Here is a 17,050-nt window from a genome sequence, read left to right as displayed (position 1 = left end):
GTACAGAGCTGAAGATAGTTTCTGTACTAGTTCAGACCAATTCTGTGACTAGCTATGGAAATTAGGACCAAACCCTTGACCTTAAACTTGGGTTTATTAATTTTGATGCAGGAATGATGGACTGTTTATCATAACATTTTGTTCCTTCAGAGGACTCTTTTTTTCCCCACCCTGTGGAATTAATTTAATACATTTCATTCATTCATTCATTCATTCATTCATTCTATTTTTTGCAGGCAAGAATTTTAAGAACATTTGTTTAACATCCACCAAGAAACTAAAACCTGGAACAAAATTTTACTTTCTTAAGGCAGATGTTTCCTTCCCTGATCTTCTGAAGCCTGTATATTTGATGTTTTCATCTAGAGAGTTGTTTCTTTCTCCAAGCCCTGGAATAATCAAGAGATGTGTTCAGTACTGCAGAGTGCCTTCTTGATTGTTATTAGGCTTGATAACTTCTACTAAAAGTACCTTTTCTTTACCATCCAGAACATCAGTTTGTCATATTGTTGAAAAAACAGGAGACTAGATTTAGTCCAGGTAGGTGCTTTATATAAAAAGACACCAAAGAAACCTTTTGTGTTCAGCATGATATGATTTATTGCCATCCAACATTGTACATATACACAATATTGAACATTTACTAAAGTTCCTTGAAGGAGCTGCAGGCTTTTATGTTCAGTCTTTCTTTATCTTAAAGATGTTGCGTTATCTTAGAGATAAAACATCAGTCTTTTTGCACAGCAATGTAAAATTCCACAAAGAAACCCAACGTGTAAATTCAGCCATCACATATCTGGTGTAGATTGTGGATGGACAGGAGAAGAGGAAAGGCTGGACAATCATCTGCTTTTGCCTTTCTAAAGCAGAGCAGGTGAAGGAAATGCATGCTTTATGCTTGAGGACTCTAAGTGTCAGATCATGGATAACTTACCACCTATTCTCAAGACTCATTTTCTTTCCAGTGTTATTTCTGTTGGTTGGAATACCCAGGTGTTACCTTAGCATTGCATCTTCTATTTCTGAAAGATAGAAACTGTCATTCCAAATGAGACGGGGTTATGACTGTTTGTACCTGTGCAATTCCTTTCATAAAGTCATTGTTATGGCACTTAAATGTTCACTTATTTTAGCTGCTGTTCAGATTTCTGAGGGGTAGGTTATGAACTTATCCCAGGTTGGATGTCTAGAGTCTGTATAATGTTGTCAAAGTCTGATACAGAAAAATATTTTGTGTGAAATTTTAATTTCTCAGTTTGTCTGATTCTGATTTTTTGGTTGTAGGGATTTGTATTGTTCCTTTTATGCCTTTAAGAAAAGGATAAAAAGAAACAATCTGCTCATTAGGAGAAAAAATATATATTAAGAATGTACTTTCTTTGTTCTTCAGCTATTCTACCTATATTTTCTGCTGAATTATTTTTCCTTCGATGGTGTAATGGATGTATCTTTCTCAGCTCTGTCTTTTTGGAAAAAAATAAACGTTTCTTGTCTCCAAATGAAGAATGCCAAGGAGTGAACTTATTGCTTCCCCACATTAATGGCCTTGGCGTTATGATGTATGGAATTTCTTCCCTTATTTACTTTTATTTTTCTGCCTGAATCTGTGCCCTGTGGATCAGTGAATTGATTCAGCTGTGGTGTGTGTGTGTAGTCTACTTAGCAAATGCCTTTTATGTTTATTATTCTATATGTTTTGGCATCTGTGGGTCATCATTGAGAAAGGCAGCACCTAAGCATGAAGATTTTCCAGTCAATTTCTGTTTATTTAGCAATCCACACGTGAAACTCTGATTGTTACAGGGGATGTGGATCAAAAGAAATTCTGTTGGATCTTTTGGAGCAATACCCCCCTTATACAAGTGTAATTTAAGTGAAAGTGGGTATGTCCTTGAAAAAAAATAAAAAACAACCAATGAAATCTTGTTGTTGTTGTTGTTGTTGTTGTTGTCTGGGATTTTTTTTTTGTTTTCTTTTTCATTACGGTTATTCTTTATTTCATGCTCTGCTTATTCACGAGGTAACCTGCTTTAATATAAATATGAAGAAAACCCTTATTGAAAGCAAGGCTCTCTCGAGTGAGAGCTTGCACAGGCAGTCACCCTGAGGTCACTTGTTGAAATCCAGCACAGATCAATATCAATGATGCCTTTTTGGCAGACAAAAAAGCTCTTCAATGGACTTCAGTCCAGGCCAGATAAGTCCAGGTAAGTTCCTCTGGAGAAGTGTTGAGTAGTCTGAAATTATTTTCTTTTCACTGAAGTAAATTGCTGAAGTAGAAGATGGGAAAGAAACATCTTGTGGATGAAACAAGTAATTCATGATCTGAATTGTCAGTGAAACACTTTTTTTCCATCACTGACTTTAATTAAAATAAAACCATACATATAGTTAGAAATTCTTTGTACATCCCTGCCTTATATCAAAAAGCTGATTGTGTTAATTTTCTTATGGACGCTGTGCTTGTAAATGCTGGGGTTTTTTTAAGTAAGAGATGAATAAAATAACACTGTACCAGAAGGAAGAGTAAGAACTAAAGTTGAATTTGAAAAAAATTTAAATTTTTCATAATTTTCCACTTATTTCCCACCAGTTGCTCAAAGTTTCCTCTCTTTAAATCTGATCTTCAAGGTTACATTGAAAGGCAAAGTAAAAATGCAAAAGCCAAGAATACATTAATCAGACATAAATATATTTCTGTTTGAGATTTGGTGAGCTGAAAACAAACAAACCAACCAACTAAATGAAACCACCCCCAGAGCCCCCAAAAATATTCATTTGAAAGAAAAAATATCCAAACAAACAAAATCAAAAAACAAAATGAAAATTAGTACAAAACTACTAATGAGTGTAAAGTGTTTCAAGGAACTATCAAAGTATCCTTTAAGTTTGTGAAGAAAAAAACCCAAACACTGTGACTGTTTTAAAGTGCACCTCTCAATATGAAATATTTGCAAAAAATATAGATTTTTGTCTAGTCTCAAAATCTTATCCTTCTCTTTCATCCCTCTGAGTTTTTTTTTACTCCAGGATCACCCTCCCCACATCAAGAATTTTCACAAATAAACCACAACAAGGTTATATAGAAACATGAACTTACCTATGTCTTTAAGAGCACCATACACAGGGATGGTCAGACAGCCATGTGCCATAATTTTCAGTGTGAAAAATAAATAAAAGGAACTTAACACTTTCTAGGCAAGCTTTTTTTAAAAAAACAAAAGAAACAAAATAAAACAGACAAATTAACAAAAATAATACTAGAAAGATGAACATTCCAGATACTTTACCTATGATAGTTCTCAGGAATATAAATATTTCTCCATGTTTATTGTGGGAAGAAAAAAAATCTCTGGTGTCATGGCTACACTAGTTCTAATAAATTGAATGGTTATGGAGAATATTTCTGAATTCCAGAAGTCAGTTGGTTGTGAAGCTTAATTGTAACTGTGGTCCCCAAAACCCTTTTGAGCCATCTGACTTGAGATATCCCAATTTTCAGATCTGTTTGGTGTTTAGCACAAGCCAGGGACCAGTTTACACACATCCACCTTCTTTTGAAGGTGAAAAGCATTTAATAATATGGACATAGCCTTTTCTGTGCCAGTTGGCCTCAGTACCAGAAAACAGTGCTGGGCACATTTAAGCTGACAATTTCTCTGTTTATTTTCAGCTCCATCTGCTTGCAGATCTATAAACATTTATTTTCTCCCATTTCTAACAAATCAAAGCATCATGGAGTACTTCAGCCTGTAGAGATTGCTGGAAATCATCTTTCCTCTTATTCAGAGAAGGGTTAGGTTAAGCTGTGCAGGACCCTATTTCCACAAACTTTGAATGTCATTAAAGAAGAAAGATCCCACAAGACCTTTGCAAACATTTTCCAGTGTTTGACCACCACAGTTCCATGAGAGCTGCCTGGACAGCGAAGATGAAAGCAAGGAAGCTGTTCAGTATCTCAAGTTCTCTTCTAAAGGTCCCCATCCCACTCAGCAGCAGCCCCACCTTTCTACTAGGATTCCTGTTGTTATTGATCTATTTGAGAAAAAAAAATACACCTCACTTTTGCCCTGGTATTCACAGGAGAGAATGGGGTATTTCCAGGCAATTATTCAGGCAGCAAAAAGGTGATGACCAACCCTGGCCCGGCCCTGTTCGTCAAATACTCCTCCTTCCTCTATGACTTTCTTTGTTGACAGCTGTAGGTGTGAAGATTCTGGTGATTTCTGGCGTTAGCAAAAACCGTGGGACTGCAGAAATTTCAGTATCTTTGGTAATCTTTTGCCATGAGCAACTACTTTGCTTATGTTTTGAGTCAGCCTTAAACTCCATTCTTTAACAAACAGATTTGCTTTTCTTAAGGCTCTTTGAAAGTAAGTTATTTGCTGATGTTTCTGAGTGTATGTGTACGGAAAACCACTGAATAATGTAATGACATAAAAGAAAGCAAATAGGGCATTTGTAAGTCTTTGCCAATACAGGGAAAGGAAAATAGAGCGTAGAGAGCATAATCTGCTAAACATGACAGGGGAAAAAAGCAGGCAATTAGAGTGAAGAGTTATATATTCTGTAATGTGCATGCATCCATATGGAGACAAAATATGTGGGCAAGTCTGTGCACATACAGCAATAAACATATATACAAATGGAAACATATATACAAACACACACACGATGAATTTCTAATTAAGATGAGAACAACATTCAAGCCTAGACTCAAAAGTTATCAGAGGCCTTGCAGAGAATCCCCCTGGAGTTTCTGAGAGCTGGGTTTAGTAGCCAGTAATTTTCAATTTCTTAGATAATGTGTAGGACCATGGTGCTGATTAGCCCTTAAATCACACTCTCTCTGGAAAAGCAAAGTCTTTAATTTCTTTAATGGCTAAAAAAGTCTCTGCTTTTCTCTTTTTCACCTTCAGAAGCTCTTGGTTAATTGAGATCTGGACTTGGTATTTATTTTTGGGTGCTGAGGATAAGCAAGGGTAGTCCTGTAGAAATAAAATGCAAGGGGGTCTCATATTTGGGGAATTGGTTTTTCTAGTGGAGAAATGATACATCATTTTAATTCCTGCATTTTTAAAGTGACACCTGGGGTTTTTAATCTCGAGTCTCCCTTTGACATTAATGGGAGTCATGTTGCTGAAATGAGCACGTGATGCTTTGATAATTGAAAGGAACCGTGTGTGATAGAATCATAGACACTAGAGAGGTAAAATACCTGTTCCACTAGGAGATCTTGCCAATTCTCTTTCTAACTCAGGAAATTAAGAGATTTACAGCTTGTTTATTAATGTAGTTTAGCCCATCTATAAATGAGACAGAATAGCTCCTTTCACTAGAAGATTTCTGCACAGGATAAATAGACTTTATCAAGTGGAAATGTTCTGTTTCTTAATCTCTTTCTATCACTTGTTATTTTTTTTGTGACCTGTGAGTAACTGCTCTCACACCACATAATTTACAACATTTTGTATGTTTTCAGAGGCTTACCCAGCTTTCCCCCTGCCCCTATTTTGTTGATTTGGTTATTTTAATCTACAGTTTTTATAAGTCAAGCCTGAAAGTCCCTATAGGAATTTTTCCTATTTCTTTTTCCCTAACTACTCCAGACTCTTGGAATATTTTACGGAGACTGAAAGAAAAACTTTTAGCCCTGGTACTGAGGAATCCATTAAAAATACCAGGTGGAGTAAGACAGTGCAAAGGGGTCTCAGAGATGATCTGAAGACCATATTGAACTATGAAGGTGTTTATTTCCTGGGTTTATGAAGTCCATAAAATCCATGAAAATAGTGTGCACATTCTTCTATAAAACCCCTTTTTATTTCCAACAAGTAGTTCAGATAGTAACATCAAACATTTTTGGAGATAATAAGGTCCTTGACCCCTTCAGAGTCCATTACTGTGTATAGTGCAAGAAAGAAGGAACTGAGAATCACGATCCTGTGGTTTATATATTGCTTGTATTGTCTGTTTGTTTATCAGCTTTCTCACTTCTCAACCCTGTCTGCTGTAGGGCCATGACAATTGCTCATCAGTAAAACAAAACATCATTATATATATTTACACTCCCTATTCATCCTCTGAAAAAATCTTGTACATATTTAAGCAGAAAGAAGGAAGAAAAATGAAGATAATATACTCTTTTATGATTTGTACAAGGCAAAACAAAAGGAATTTACTGCAGCAACATTTCTGCAGTTCACAATGTAGAAAACACAACAGGACTTCAGAAAGAAAAAAACAAACAAAATTTGAGCATGCATTTTTAAAGCATACCAAAAAAATCTCAGGAAATTAATTGGGAAAAATAGTTATTAAAGCACAGCTGTGGTCTCCACCACAAATAATTTAAACATTAAAAGTTAAATTTTCAGTCTTTTAATGTCCATTTTTTCATGCATCCCATGAATCACACTTTCTGGTTGCTGCTTTATCATATTTGCATCAAAAGGCCATGGAAGTAACTAAAGCATAATGGCAGTGGAAGCTAAAATGGAGACATTTTGCATGAAAAAAAGTGTGAGAATTTTCATATTCTTCCAGTTAATTATCAAGCAGCCCCGCAGTCCTGTGCGCCTGATGGGAACAATACTTTCTTGCTTTACAGTTAGGGGCATTCAGGTGTTAAGAGGACAGGCTATTGTAAAAGAAAAAGCAGGAATGGGTATAATTAATTTGTCTAAATCTACTCTCAGAATATGGATTCAGAATAACAGTATTTCTCTTAAGTACCAGCAGCCTACCAAGAGGCCACATTATGATCCTGAATATGCCCTGTAATTCACCCTTGAAATATGCTTGTAGGACTATCTCAACTTTTAGTAACGCCAAGAGCTGTGGGCCTACCTACCTCTGTTAATTTCTGCATATTAGCCACGGGTGTCTTCTTTAACAGCAAAATGCAGCACTGAGAGTGGAATCATATCGCTTTTAGAAAGAGCCCTGAGTAAGATGTACTTGCCAAAACAAAAGCAAGAGCTTTGGCTTCATCTCCCTTTTTGTTTCAAAGAATTCAAAACTTCATCTCCTACTTCCCCTGCAAGTTTCCTACTAACAAACTCCAAGGACTGAAGAGACAGGGGGGTGATGCAACACCCTTAGGTCTGAGAATAAGTCGCTCTTCAGAAAAGAAAACAAGTAATGAATCCAGGTGAGTGGCATGTGGTTTCAAACACTTTGGCCAGACAGTTAGGAGAGGGAAATATGTACCAGGAGCAGCTTGTCAAGTATTTCCCTCTGGATGTCTAAATATAAGCAGAAGAAATGTGTTCATGTGTTCTAGACAAGAAGGGTGTTTCCAGTGTCTGTCTAACATGAAGTTCCTTTAGTATCAGAAGAATTTAAGGCAAGAGCACTCTTTTCAGCATAATATCTTAACCATTTCTCACCATCCCCAAACTCCATCTTGCTCCTCGTTCGTGCCATATTTCCTGTTTCCTTTCTGAACAATGAGACGGGGTTTCACAAGAAGTATTCTTGGTGGTGTAAGATGAAAACTTCAGTTTTTTTAACAGCAAATCTTCACTACAAAAATCCTACTCTCTTGTATAGTTTGAATTAGAGGAATTGCTCAGGTAAATTCTAGTTCCTGCATGGGTAGAAGTGCTTAAATTTTCATACATAACAATAAGTGTTTCCCATTGTCTATTTCTAATATTTTACTCCACATACAAGTGTTTGGGCATCCCACAGGTTCACATCACTTATTTCCACTGCAATAATCAACAGTCATAAGCACACAGTCCTTAGACCCTGTGGCTAATGTGTTTGGGACTGTCTCTTCACATTCAGACAAACATATAAAATATTTATTATGATTGGACTGTCCTTAGTGAAAACACTGGAACACAGAAGCTTTAGCCTATAGAATTGGGTACAGTGAATGGGAAAACAGAGCTAGAGCTGTGGTTAGACCTCCGCCACTATGGTTCCCAATTCTTCCTGACATGAATACTAGTGAGAACAGAAATGGTTCTGGTACCACAATGACAGAACATGCAATCCATAGACTATATAATACTTTTCTTTTATAGCTGTGTCAATGCAATTTTCTTTTGGTGATGTTTTGAAGCTTGAACGTTAAATATGAGGCTCTGAACACCTCTAGTATTGAAGATTTAGCTCAGTAAAAATAATAGCATGAAAACATCTAGTCCATTCTCCTGAGTTTTCATGGTCTATTTCTTTGCTTGCAGCAAACTTGGATAAAAGTATTTACCTCTTAAATGTTTACCTAATACAGTATGAAGAGTTGACCTTAAATGGTCTTTACAGCTCATGGACCATAAAAATAAAATTTTGACTGAGCAATTTTTATTCCAACAAAACCAATGACTGTAGAAAACTATGTTTTTTCCGACTCTTATCCTAAGAATACAAGTAATATTATCTTGTACAATTACTATCACTTGCAGACATCCACTCTCACTTTTTGATTTAACTTTAAAGACACAGGCATCATTTCTGGTAGGAAGGAAGAAAGGCTGAAGTTACTAGACAGTGTTGTCTTTACTTCTGGAGTCCGTGAGCAAGACCTGGATTCTTGTGTTTCTTTACCTCATGTCTTCTGTGAGTGCAGCTTTTCACCCATTCCTTGCCCTCACAAGAATTTAGCTTAATTACAGAGCCAATCTCCTATAAGCAGCATTTCAAATCTAACAATTGCCTTTTTTATCTCTCCTCCCAAGCTAACCTCTATGTTAAAATACTGTCCATCCCCTGGTGAACCACACCAGGACAGGGGCTGCAGCCCACAGGCAATCCATGCCAGGGAAAGAACAACCTAAGGGACTGCAACCATGGGACACTCCACTAGTCATTCAAGAAATGGATGTTTTCCAACATGTCTGACTTTACAGCTTTTTCCCTTCTTTTAGCTTTTTCAGGAGGATCAGGTATTTCTAATGAACAATGAGCCTATACATATGCTTGTTATTTATATTAAATTTTACATACATATATATATTTATTTGTTAAGCAAAAATAAAAATGCTATATTCATACAGTGGTCGCTTTCCTTAGGATTTGTGACGAGAATCCATTACCAAGAGAAAAAGTGCAATGCACTTGAAAAGAATTTTTTCTCTCTTTCACAGCTGGTCCTTTGATCTACTCTTTTCATGTTTCTAGGTTGTTTTGTTTTGTTTTGTTTTGTTTTTACTTCCCCTTTCAACTCGAAGCATAAATGATGAATTCTGATGTGACAGAGTTTTGCCCTATTCAAAAACCAATAACATGGACTCACAAGCCCTTGCCAGTTGTTTATAATTTGTAGGTCAGACATTAAACTTTTTTTTTTTTTTTTTTGAGGAAAGAGTCATACTTTGTGGCCACTGAATTCAGGGTAAATAACTTCTGCAATGCTCCCGGTTTTAATATAAACCACTGTGAGACTTGATGCAAACATCTTTTCCTGATATTGAAATCTCTTCACTTTTTTTGAAAAAAAAAAAAAAAAAAAATTACCGTATGACTGATACTAATTCAGTTTAGTTTCTCCTGAAATAGTTGATTTTGTCTGTCTGTCTATCTGCACAGAAATATACAATGAACCAACTGAGGAATATCTTCATTTTTAGAGATGACCCTGTCAAAATCAGAATAGTGAACAATCCTGAAGAACAGCTTTGCTTATGAATATGTACTAAATTTTGGGGATCAATTTAAACCATATTCAGACTGAATTTCCATGCCTTTGCTGAAGCAGATCTATGGTTTGCCTAAGGTATTTACAAGGCATTGAAGCTGCAGAGACTAAACTGACAGGATATGGCTGCAGCACATTGCTTTATTGCATTTTTTTTCAAACTGGGAGATTGTTTGCCTGTAAAAAAGCTGGTGATTACAAAGGAAACAACATGAAAAATGCTTCAGGACATTAAAAATCAGGTAAAAAAAGATATCACACTGAGCTTCTCTCTTCCAGATTATAATAAAATTGGGTAAACTATACACCGTGACTAATTTATTCAAAAGTTTCCCCTTCATGGGCTCATGAATTTATATTCAAACAGATTTGGATTTCTACAGATTTCTTACTCAATGTCACAATTACTGAGATAGTTGTACTTTTAATCCTTTTTTGGGGACTTTCCCTTTGATTCTTATAGTGTGCATATGGTTCTGAGAGGAGATGAATTACAAGATGCTATTGTCATGGAGTAGTGAGGATGGATCTTTATGGGATTGTTATTTCCTAGCTCCCTTGCTGCATACCAATACTTTGCAGCTCTCACTTTCAGTTTAGATTTTGTCTATAAGAAGTTGCTTATCTTCCATAATTTACTGATTTATCTGAATGAATCCAGGCCCTAGATCTTACTTAAGATCTAGGTGTCATAGAGTGCACTGAAGCATCCTGAGATAATTAGTAAATAACTTTAAAGTAGGATAAATGCCTAATATGGAAACCTTTGAAGCATTTAACGCTGTGAACAAAAATGTGCCTTATTAGCCTTATCACTCAAAGACAGGGCAGATTGATGGGAGACTCTCAGCAGCTTAGGCAGCTGGACCCAAAATAATTCCAGTTTGAGGATGGGTGGCCTGATTTACGGAAGGTTCCACAATTGGAAATACAAACTGTTTCCCTAAAGCATTCAATACCTCATGTTCCACAAAGTAGTAGAGTATGACCACCAGGCCAGGAGTTACTTGTACCTGATGTACTCCAAACACAGCGAAAACTTGTTCCTGTTTGCCCCACTATTCTATATGCAATTGAAAAAACCTCATGGATCCCACACTCTTAACAGCTGAGTGTTGAGGTCTAAGTCTCACAAAGTATCTCCAATTTTTAATTTAACACTGGCTTGACTCTGCATTCCCTACCCACTCTACCCACCAGTTATTTTCAGCTCCTCTGGAACCCAGCATAATCTACAAAAATACCTGGACCAACATGGGGAAGATCTGATAAAGGACATTTCTGTAAAAGACCTCTCCATATTGTAAAGAGTATACTAAGATGTATGTATCAGAAATTCCTTCTTCACTTTTCCAAATGATTTCCTGAAAGTCTAGTTATTAAATTAGTTTGCTTCATACATATAAACAAACTAAACATCAAAATAAGCAGGTCATAGCAATAATATTTAAAAATTATTAAAAGAAACTTTAAATCCATCACACTAATGATTACTGGCTAAATAGTTTATTTAAATACTCTGCAGTCCATAAAAAGCTTATACATTATTATCAACATTTTTTATACAAATATTATGTTTCTTAGTAATTTAATATCAACACTAATTGTTCACTTAGACTGCTTATTATTGGTTTTGCTTCTTGGATGACAAACAGAGGAGAAATCAAATATTCTGTGACATCACAATCAGACTTCTGTTAACACTGACTACACAGTTGCCAGGATATCCCTTAAAATCAAAACTGCCAGCCAAATAAAAGCTAAATAAATAAAGACTGTGATAATAAAAGAGTCATTAGGGTATGTAGACGAGCCAATCATGACTGACACCAAGGTTTCTTTGTCTTACATAATTTCCCAGAGTCTTTGCCTCAAGGGCACAGTTACTTCATAGCTAGGACAACCTACATGCAAATAATTGAGGATTAATTTCAGGTACCCAAAAAGTATGTATATATTTTCACACAATTGTTTGTTTTATCTTGTTCTTAGAAGGAACTTATGAACTTTGTTTTGTGAAGAGACAGAAGGATTTATCTATACTGTACAAAAAAAGTGTGTAGTGTATACCTGAATGAATACTTACAAAGAATGTTTCTATTTCCATCTCCCACAGCTGGTTCATTCTCAGCCCATTCTGGCAGTGAAAGAGGAACATGAGCAAATGACAATTGGTTGACAGGGCTGTAAAAGGCTCAGCACACCACAAATATAAAAATCATCCTTTGACAGCATCCACACAGGAAGAACTATCACTGCTTTAGATGGTGGAGGGAAGAGGAAAAAAGAAGAGAAAGGAGAAATAAAGAGAGCAGAACTTAATTATTCTTTCACAGAAAATTGGGATAACAACTGAGGAATACATTAGTACTGTGTGTAACTGAAGGAAAACTTAATTGTTGCTATTGATGCTGAGTGGATAACTGAAGAACTAGTTTTCAAGGGGTTTTATAATTTAACTTCTCCCTTCCCTAAACAAATATTTTAAAGAAGGAAGGAAGGTGTTCTTTGTCTAAAGAGTTGTTGATCTGTTCTTTTATCCAGAGATGTGTATTGTCTTCTTTTTTGTTTTGTAAGATAAATTATAAGAGGTGACACTAAAATTTTGTTTACAAAGCATTGATATTTTTTAAGCTTTAACAAAAGACATATTTTATACCCTACTGGTGAAAGAGTTGCCAGAAGGAAGGTATTACTTATTAATAAGTTTTCTAAAATATCTTGGTTTTTACACAAAGGTACCTTTCCCCCAAAGACTTAACTCACAATTTTACTTCTCAATTCTTAGCCTTATATATACTATATATATTATATACTGAAGTTATATGATAGGAACACCCATAAAACACACATAAACAAAAAAACAAAACAAACATAATAAAATAAAAATAATAAAAAAAAACAACCAACAACAACAACAAAAAAATTACAATGAGAGTCAAATACCAGTTTAGGGTATAGTTCTGCAACCTATGACTAAAACATCTTCCATGATGAAATTCTCTCAAATTTACCACCTGGAAATGTATTCACACTCGGAGCAGATCACTCATTCACTCATGGATTGGATAGAACCCTTATTTGCACTGCTGCAAATCAGGGACAATCAATTCACTTGTCCTTTTTCTTTAGGAAGGAGATTGTTTATGAATCTAATTTGAATCCAGTATGTGCAAAGAGTGGCATCATTCCTGTAATGATATAATCAGTGGGTAGTTTTCACACAAACTATGTCATATGTCACTATAGTCGCTATGTCCTTCAAAATTTTACTTGCTCTCATTGTTTTATCAGAATCTATTAGAAGATCTTGAGAAAATGACAGTTTAAGAATATCGTTGTTCATGTCTCATTACAGTTCACAGAAAATCCCAAACTAATTCACAGTCTATTGAGTTTTCTGTTAAAAAACACCTGGTGGGAACTACTCAGTAAATGCAGGAGGCAGAATTCTAGACCAAAAAAAAAAAAAAAAAGCAAAAAAAAGCCTGTCATATTCAAGCTCAGGGTGGGATCCTTGAAAGAAAAACAATTAGATTTCAAAGGGATGAGACAATTAGGCCAGTTTCTGATTTCTATAACTTTCAACTGTACATGCAGGCTGGAAAGGAAAAAGGAACATTGGAATAATGGTGGAAGAAAACAAAGAGACTGAAAAGTTAACTACATAGAAACGGTGTTCTTGATCTTGAAATGCCTCCAGTGCTGGCAATTGAGTAATTTAGAAAATTGGTTCAATTAAAAAAAAAAAAGCTGTGAGTTTGTGAATAGGGCAAGAGATGGATGTAGCAGAAATCAAAGGAGAGTCATGAGAGTTGTAAGCATAATAACCAGGACAGTAATTTTATGCTGAAATGAGAGTTTCAGAGCTCGTATGTATCTCCTATATGGAGCTAGACCATATGCAATTGAGGATTGAAGAAATAATTTGAAATTGTCACTGAAGAAGATAAAGAAAACTCACAGTAGATCATTAGCTCATCATCATTAGATAATATTTGAGTCAGAATGAGGTGAAATCTTAGATCTTTAAGGTTGGAAAAGACCTCCAAGATCACCAAGTCCAATCCAGCCCTAACACCACAACTAAACCATGGCACTGAGTGCCACATCCAGTCCTTTTTTAAACACATCCAAAGGTGGTGACTCCACCACCTCCCTTGGCAGACCATTCCACTGCTTTATCACCCTTTCCTAAAAAGCTTTTTCCTAGTATCCAACCTATATTTCCCCTGATGCAGGTTGAGACTGTGTCCTCTCGTTCTGTCAGTTGTGCCTGGAGAAAGAGACCAACCCCATCTGACTACAAACACCTTTCAGGGAGCTGTAGAAAGGTCACCTCTGAGTCTCCTTTTCTCCAGGCTAATCATCCCCAGCTTCCTCAGCTGTTTCTCACAGGGTTTGTGTTCCCAGCCCCTCACCAGCCTCGTTGCCTCCTCTGGACTCTCTCAAGAGTCTCGAGGTCCTTCCCAAACTGAGGGGCCAGAACTGGACACAGCACTCAGGTGTGGCCTCACCAGTGCTGAGTACAGGGGAAGAATGACCTCCCTGCTCCTGCTGGCCACACCATTCCTGATCCAGCCCGGGGACCATTTGTCTTCTTGGCCACCATGGCACAGGGCTGGCTCATGTTCAGCTGCTGTCACCAGTGCCCCCAGGTCTCTTTCTGCCTGGGCACTTTCAGCCACACTGTCCCCAGCTTAAAATTTTGCAGGGAGTTGTTGTGGCCAAAATGTAGGACCTGGAACTTGGACCTATTAAACTTCATCCTATTGGACTCTTCCCACCCATCCAACCATTCTGGAATGGTCTCTCTGCAAGCCCTCCTACCTTCCAACAGATCAACATTAAGCTGCCAGCTTAGTGTTGTCTGCAAATTTACTAATGAAGGACTCAATATGCTCATCCATGTCATCAATAAAATACTGAACAGGACTGGCCCCAGCACAGACCCCTGAGGGACACCACTGGTCACAGGCCCCCAGCTGGATGCAGCACCGGTCACCACCACTCTCTGGGCCTGGCCTCCAGCCAGTTCCTAACCCAGAGTGCTCCTGTCCAAGCCATGGGTTGCAGCTTTTCCAGGGAATGCTGTGGGAGACGGCGCCAAAGGCCTCGCTGAAGTCCAGATAGACACATCCGCAGCCTTCTCCTCATCCACCAGGCAGGTCACCTGGTCATAAAAGGAGATCAGGTTAGTCAAACATGACCTACCCCTCCTAAACCCATGCTGGCTGGGTCTGATACCCTCCCTGGACATCCTGTAAGTTCTGTGTGATGACACTCAGTACAAACTGCTCTGTAACCTTACCGGGTACTGAGGTCAGGCTGACTGGTCTATAATTACCAGGATCTTCCTTCCTACTCATTTTGTGAATGGGAGTCACTTTGTCCAGTTTCCAGTCATGTGGAACCTCACCAGTGAGCCAGGACTGTTGGTAAATGATGGAGAGCAGCTTCTCAAGTTCATCTGCCAGCTCCCTCATCACCCTGGGACGGATCCCATATGCTCCCATGGATTTAGGAACATCCAAGTGTCTCAGCAGTTTTCTGACTGCCTCCTCCTGGATAAAAGAGGGACCATTCTGCTCCCTGACACCATCTACCAACCCAAGAGGACAGCTGTCCTGAGGACAAGCCACCTTCCCACTAAAGACTGAGGCAACGGAGGTGTTAAGCACCTCCGCTTTCTCTTCATCTGTAATTATTAAGCTCCCTCCCATATCTAATAGGGAGCAAAGTCTGGTCTAATCCTTCCTTTTGCTGCTAGTATATTTGTAAAAACATTTTTTATTATCCTTTACAGAAATTGCCAAATTAAGTTTGAACTGAGCTTTGGCCTTCCCAGTTTTCTTCCTATATGTCCTAGAAATCCCTTTAAATACTACCTGAGAGACGTGACCCTCCTTCCAAAGATGATACATCCTCTTTATTCCTAAGTTCCATCAAAACTCATTTTGCATCCAGGCTGGATGTTTGCCTCATTGACTCATCTTTCAGACACAGGGACAGTCTGTTCTTGTGCCCTCAAGTGCTCTGTTTTGAATCACACCCACCTTTCCTGAGCTCCTTTGTTTTTAAGAGCTGCTTCCCAAGGAGCTCTCTGAATAAGTTTTCTAAATAGGCCAAAATCTGCCCTCTGAAAGTCCAATGTAAAAGTCTCATTGATGTTCCTCTTGAGTTCACCAAATATTGAGAACTCTACAATTTCATGATCACTATACCCCAAGTGACCTCCAGCTGTGACAAAAAGTTGTCCTCAATGCACTCTAAAAACTTCCTGGACTGCCTCTTTTCTGCTGTATTAAGTTCCCAGCAGATGTCTGGTGTGTTAAAATCTCTTACAAGAACAAGGGCTGCTGGTACTGAAACAATCTCAAGCTGCTTATAGAGTAAGCTGTCCACCTCTTCTCCCTGGTTGGGTGGATGATGACAGACTCCCAGTAGGATGTCAGCCTTTTTGGCTTAATTCTTAATTTTTACCCCTAGGCATTCAACCTCAACATCATTATTTTCAACAGCTATGGTGTCAAAAGCCTCCTTAACATAAAGGGTCATCCCTCCACCTCTTCCCCATTTCCTCTCTCTTCTGAAGAGCTTGTAGCCATCCAGTGCAGAGCTCCAGCTATGTTTCCACCAGGTTTCTGTGATGGTGACTACATCAGAGCTCTGCTGTTGCACCACAGCCTCCAGCTCCTCCTGTTACCCATGCTGTGTGCATTGGTGTACATGCACCTCAGCTGGGCTACTGATTTCACCCCTAACTCAGGTTTTCCACTCTTGGGCCTGCTTGCAGACAGCCCAGCTGCATCTTCTGCCCCTTTCAAACCTAGCTTAAAGCCCTCTCAATAAGTTCTATTAGTTCATGAGCTAAAATATTTCTGCCCCTAACAGAGAGATGCAGCCCATCCAGTTCCAGCAGGCCAGGTGCTGAAAAAGTAGCCCCATGATCAAAGAACCCAAAATTCTGCTGATGACACCAACCTTGAGCCAATAATGTGAACTCTCCTATTCCTTTCATTGTTTTCCTCAGCCACCAAAGGGACTGAGCAGAACACTACCTGTGCCCCTGCCCAATCAACCACTTGACCCAGTATCCTAAAACCCCCTTTTTTTTTCCCTGACACTCCTCTTTTCAATCTCATCACTGCCAGGCTGGAGTATCAGCAGTGGGTAATAATCAGGGGTCCAAATAAATCCAGGGAGACTCTCAGTAATATCCTGTATATGTATCCATTTAAAACAAAAGAATCCTTTTGCACCAAATAGTTTTCATATTTGTTTTCATTTATAATGGTAAATTTGAGCTTATAATTTTTAGTAAATTGACTTTTTTTTGTTAGTTTTTTTGTTTTGTTTTTAATTTTTTTGTTTTGGTTTTTTTTTTGTTCAGAATTTAAT

Source organism: Pseudopodoces humilis, chromosome 4 (genome assembly GCF_049639895.1).
Source record: "Pseudopodoces humilis isolate 2021_Gansu_Grassland_sample_001 chromosome 4, ASM4963989v1, whole genome shotgun sequence".
NCBI lineage: Eukaryota > Metazoa > Chordata > Aves > Passeriformes > Paridae > Pseudopodoces > Pseudopodoces humilis.
This window is presented reverse-complemented; position numbering follows the sequence as displayed.